This window comes from Xenopus tropicalis, chromosome 5, assembly GCF_000004195.4.
Source record: "Xenopus tropicalis strain Nigerian chromosome 5, UCB_Xtro_10.0, whole genome shotgun sequence".
Taxonomy (NCBI): domain Eukaryota; kingdom Metazoa; phylum Chordata; class Amphibia; order Anura; family Pipidae; genus Xenopus; species Xenopus tropicalis.
Genome location: NC_030681.2, coordinates 131698697 through 131704697, shown reverse-complemented (window position 1 = coordinate 131704697; position 6001 = coordinate 131698697).

The following is a 6001-nucleotide window of genomic DNA, read 5'->3' as shown; positions in this document are numbered from 1 at the left end:
ATAAGTTATTTTCTGTACAGATGACAGGGCACATTCACTTACCCTGATACAGTGAGCAAAGTGCAATTTTAGACATAATTGCAATATTTTTTCCCACAACGCACCAGTTTCCCCATAATTAGTATGCCATTGAATATATAATGTGGGCGTTGGATCGCTGAATATGTGCCTGACTTCAGAACAATTGTGCTTAGTTTGTCAAAATGGACATAACTGCATGTGTGGTGCACTGTAAATTGGATACAGTTGCGCTAAATATTTTCACAGTCTGTCTGGCATCAGTTCTGGTGTTCGCTTGTGCCATTTCTAGTGAATGGCGTGTGAATAGTGTGCAAATGATGTCTGTGCCTGATTTTTTAGCTACAAGTGTGCTTGTGTATTGACGCAGTGCCATGCATCAAAAGGAACAGCAGAGCTCAATTTGGAATGGAAGGAAGAACTGATCGGCACTGAGCACAAGTGTTTTTAATGAAAATGGTTTTAGATACATCTCGCTGTGGGGAAAATCTCAAGTTGCCTAATGCATCTGTGGACATAAATAAGCCCTATATATATATATAATAGCATGGAGGAGCACACACCAAACAAAAACACAGCATGCCTGGATGCAGGTAAAATGTGTACAGAGCAACAAAAAGTACTGCATTTAACAGGCTCAGTTGGAGAAACTGATTTTAATAAACAAACAAAAGAAATTCCAACATTTCGATCACATTACAATTATGTGGTTGAAACGTGGGAATTTATTTTGGAATTTTAGAGAGTTTTATAAATGTAAGTTTGGTATAAAAGTTAATGATGTATTACTGATTGCCAACCAGTGAAGGATATCTGTAAATAATACAATATTATTATGCATATTTACAGTCACGGACTGCAAGGTTTTTTTTTTTATCACATTATGCCACTCATCTTAATATACAGATCGAGCACAGTATTAGGAGTTAAAGTTTCTATGAAGGTGTACCAATATATATATATATACAAACGGGCCGCTCCACACAGGACTTATGTAAAACAAAGATGTTTTATTTAGACATTATAACTAAGACTAAGGGGCTGATTTACTAACCCACGAATTCGAATCCGAATGGGAAAAATTCCAATTGGAAAAACGAACATTTTGCGACTTTTTCGTATTTTTTGCGATTTTTTCGTCGCCGTTACGACTTTTTCGTAAATTGTCGCAACTTTTTCGTAACCATTACGACTTGTGCAAATTGTTGCGACTTTTTCGTAGCCGTTACAATTTGCTCGTATCTTGTCGCGACTTTTTCGTATTGAGCGCTCGTAAACTGCGGGCAAAACTTTCAGACGTAGCATGATTTTGGAAGCCTCCCATAGGACTCAATGGCACCCTGCAGCTCCAACCCGGCCCAAGGAAAGTCTCCCATAGGGCTCAATGGCACCCTGCAGCTCCAACCTGGCCCAAGGAAAGTCTCCCATAGGACTCAATGGCACTCTGCAGCTCCAACCTGGCCCAAGGAAAGTCTCCCATAGGGCTCAATGGCACTCTGCAGCTCCAACCCGGCCCAAGGAAAGCCTCCCATAGGGCTCAATGGCACTCTGCAGCTCCAACCCGGCCCAAGGAAAGTCTCCCATAGGGCTCAATGGCACTCTGCAGCTCCAACCCGGCCCAAGGAAAGTCTCCCATAGGGCTCAATGGCACTCTGCAGCTCCAACCTGGCCCAAGGAAAGTCTCCCATAGGGCTCAATGGCACTCTGCAGCTCCAACCTGGCCCAAGGAAAGTCTCCCATAGGGCTCAATGGCACTCTGCAGCTCCAACCCGGCCCAAGGAAAGCCTCCCATAGGGATCAATGGCACTCTGCAGCTCCAACCCGGCCCAAGGAAAGTCTCCCATAGGACTCAATGGCACTCTGCAGCTCCAACCCGGCCCAAGGAAAGTCTCCCATAGGACTCAATGGCACTCTGCAGCTCCAACCTGGCCCAAGAAAAGAAGGCTACAAAAAAGTTGCGACAATTCGCGCAAGTCGTTACGCTACGAAAAAGTCGCGACATTTTGCGAAACAGTCGTAACGGCTACGAAAAAGTCGCGACAATTTACGAAAAAATCGCAAAATACCAATCATTATGAAAAAAACGCATTCGGACGCCTTCGGATCGTTTGTGGATTAGTAAATCAGCCCCTAAGTCTAGAGTCTTTGTTATAATCTCGAAATAAAACATCTTTGTTCTACATAAGTCCTGTGTGGAGCAGCCCGATTGTTCGAGTATCTATTCATATAATTGAGGACTGCACCCAGGCATTGGAATTCTTCTGTATACATTTTGTGTATGATTTGTGTGTATTTCATATTTATGAGTTAGCAAAAAATAATGTCTGAGCTGGCAAAAAATAATTAAATAATCACAGGGTGGAGTTGTTTCTGAATATAGATTGCACCAAATACAGTAATGGCTGGAAGGTGAATTGGACCATAGTCAGCAGGTGGTGGATATATTCTCAGCTGTCACTCATTCCTAAATTACTTCACTTTAATATGATGTAAAGAGTGATGCTCTGAAACCATTTTCTGTTGGTCTTCATATTTTATTATTTGTAGCTTTTGGATTATTTAGCTTGTTTGACTCTCCAGTTTGGAATGTGAGCACTTACCTGTTTTCTAGGGTCTGAATTACCCTATCGACCAGCCAGTGGTTTGAATAAGATACTGGAATTTGAATAGGAGAGGCCAAATAGAAAGATATTAAGATAAAGATAAGTAATACAAAGTAACAATAACAAAGAAATTGTAGCCTCAGGGCTCTGGCACACGGGGGAGATTAGTCGCCCGCGATTAACTCCCTGTTCGCGGGCGACTAATCTCCCCGAGTTGCCTACCCCTGCCATCCCACCGGCGAACATGTAAGTCGCCGGCGGGATGGCAGACGCGGCGGGGCAATTTCAGGGAATCGCCGAAAAAGACTCGCGAGTCTTTTTTGGCGATTTGCGCGAAATCGCGCCGCCGCGTCTGCCATCCCGCCGGCGACTTACATGTTCACCGGTGGGATGGCAGGGGTAGGCAACTCAGGGAGATTAGTCGCCCGCGAACAGGGAGTTTTATCGCGGGCGACTAATCTCCCCCGTGTGCCAGAGCCCTCACAGAGCAATCGTTTTTTGGCTGCTGGGGTCAGTGACCCCATTTGAAAGCTGGAAAGAGTCAGAAGAAGGTGGCAAATAATTAAAAAAAACGATACAAAAATAAAAAATGAAGACCAGTTGAAAAGTTGCCAAGAATTGGCCATTTTATAACATGCTAAAAGTTAACTTAAATAGTTAAAACTATATAGATAGAATGATTTGAAGGAGAATTGAAGGATTTTTCTAACAAGGTTTTGGAGAAAAGGTAAAGAATAAGGAAATCACAGCAGGATAGATATCCCAGACACATAAATAGATTCAGCTACTGAAATGTGATGAGTACAATTTAGTGCAAATGGAACCAAAGTGCCCTTATACTGGTATTTTTCACATTTTGTAATAATCATTGTTCTAATTATGAGACAATGCCAAGATATTGGTTTTCTTTATCGTGGCTTATTTCTAAGGCAAAAAATGAAATGTTTGTTCCAGTACCCACTGCCATGTCATGAAAAAACTGATGGATGAGATTTAATTTGAGATGCAATTCAATTCAGAAAAACATCTCAAAGTTTATCACGTGAAAAGTCTATTGAAGTCTTTGGGAAAAAAGTGGAACCCAATTTGGTGAAAAGTTTTTTGTCCATCAGTTTTCATGTGATAAACCTTTTTCTCACAGAACTGAATCTGGCCTTTTATCTTCAAAACTTTAGTTTCATTTAATTTTGAGTTCACTAATTCTCTAACTCTCTAGTTTTGCTCCTTTGAGGTATAGAAGGATTGATGATCAAAAATATATATTAAGATACATTGCCCTTATTATGCTAAAAATAAAGCAACTTTATCACAATAAAATGAGCTGGCCAGAGCTTTGCCCTAATTCATTATCTATAGGATCACCACAAATATTTTATAAAAAATAACCTCCACCATTCATAAACTATAAAAATGATTTGGATAATTGTTATCGTTCCTTAAGTTCAAGATTTGTATCGGATATTTAGTTACTTACATATCCACAGTAGACTAAAGCTGGTCATACACTGGAAGATCACCAAACAAGCAGTTCTTTCCTCTTATGCCCATCAGATTGATCCGATCATTTGGTGCTTGGGACAAATGACTGAATTATTGGATGCAGGCCATTGGGGCGAGGACCCCATCAATGAACTAATGTGATTTTTAAACCTGCACAATCAACATCTGCCTGATTTTTGGTCAGATATCAGTCAGGTGGGTTGATAAGCTGACAACTGATAGTTTTACCGATATGGCATAATTTACCATATGTATGGCATATTATACCATATTTTACCATATTTGGAATGGGAGTCCAGGGTGCTAAAGAGTATGCTGGATGCAAGTAAGTTAGTGAACAGTAAGTCACAACACTGAGAAGGATCAACAATATCAAGAAAAATCTACGGCTTTCTGAGCAGAGGTGGGGCAGGTAGTGCTAATGAGTAAGGCTTATTGTAGGGTTATGACTGTAGCTAGCTGGATAGCAGTTAGAAAGCCTGGTGAGGGGAAGAGGAAAAGGAAGCTTGATTCTACTTTTGAGCATCCCTTCAGTTCCTACCTCAAGTTCTGAAGGAAAAAGACCTTGGGGAAAGACCAAGGAATATTGTGGTAATATGGAAGTTAATGGAAGGCAGAGTAAATCTCTCACCGTGATTGCTACAACTGATCTGTTTACTGTTTTTTTGGTGCCAGGGTTTGACTTATGTTTGATAGGGTGGACATATTGACTAGGGCTGTCTTTGTACATATTAGTGCTAACATGTTAGTTAAAAGGACCTTAAAGCATAAGTTCAGGTACTGTATTTAGGATTTAGAACATTAGGAAGGCATCAGGAGCTTATGAAGCTTAAGGTTTGCCTAAATTAGAATCTTGATAAAGTTTTGAACTCATAGGTTTGTGGTACAGTCATTGTATCCATGATAGACTGACCCTAAATAGAAGGAAGGCTCCTGCACTAGGGAAAGCATGGCAAAGGGGCTAGAAAATTGTTTAAACTGGACAAAAAAAGGGGGTGCAAAGTATGAATGCAAAGGAGAGCTTGCTGTTACAATGGAGACAAAAGAACAGATTCATATAGCTTTCTAACAAATATGTAAACATTTTGTAACCTTTGTTGTCTGATTGCAAAGGCACGGTGTGCAGAAGTACAGGGAAATAAAATATTGGAGGCATTGTATAATATTAGAATTGTGTATTAAAATTGTTTCTCTATATTAATGCAATAGGGCTATAGAATTACACTGTATTATTTGATTAAATAGCGGGGCAGTGTATATTCAAGTGTATATCTCTCTCTCAGTTTTTCTTCTTTCTTTTATCAGTTGTTATCCTTTTTTCTATTATCTTTTCCTATTGTGTGTATACATTTACAAATTTGCTTGAGATTATTATAGCGGTCAGCACAACGCAGCTATTCACTTGATTTGGAAAATCGAAACGTGGACCTAATAAACATTAACAGTACAAAGGCATTAAAAGAATTATAAAGGCACACTCTAGTGAGGAGGCCTTTTGTGTAGATATTCCAGATGAAGAAAAATCTCCCTGTATGTGACTGGGAAATGAGGACTGTCTATTATTAAAATAAAAAAAGCAAGTTTCACAAAAGGTTTTACTTGTAATTATGAATTATTCAAATAATTCAGTACCTGACTTGTGTAGTAGACTAACCATTTTAAAAGAGCCCACAAGTTTTTTGAGGACAAAGGATAGTACTGATATAGAGAATGCATTCTTTTCCTCTCTATTCACCAAGGAGCATTCATTAACACATGATTAGCAACACCTAGTTCAGGCACACGTCAAAATTAATTCTTGGCTAATATAAATATATGTAGAGGAACAATTAGATGAGGTTGAAATAAATAACACACTGTCACTGATACTCATTCTAAAG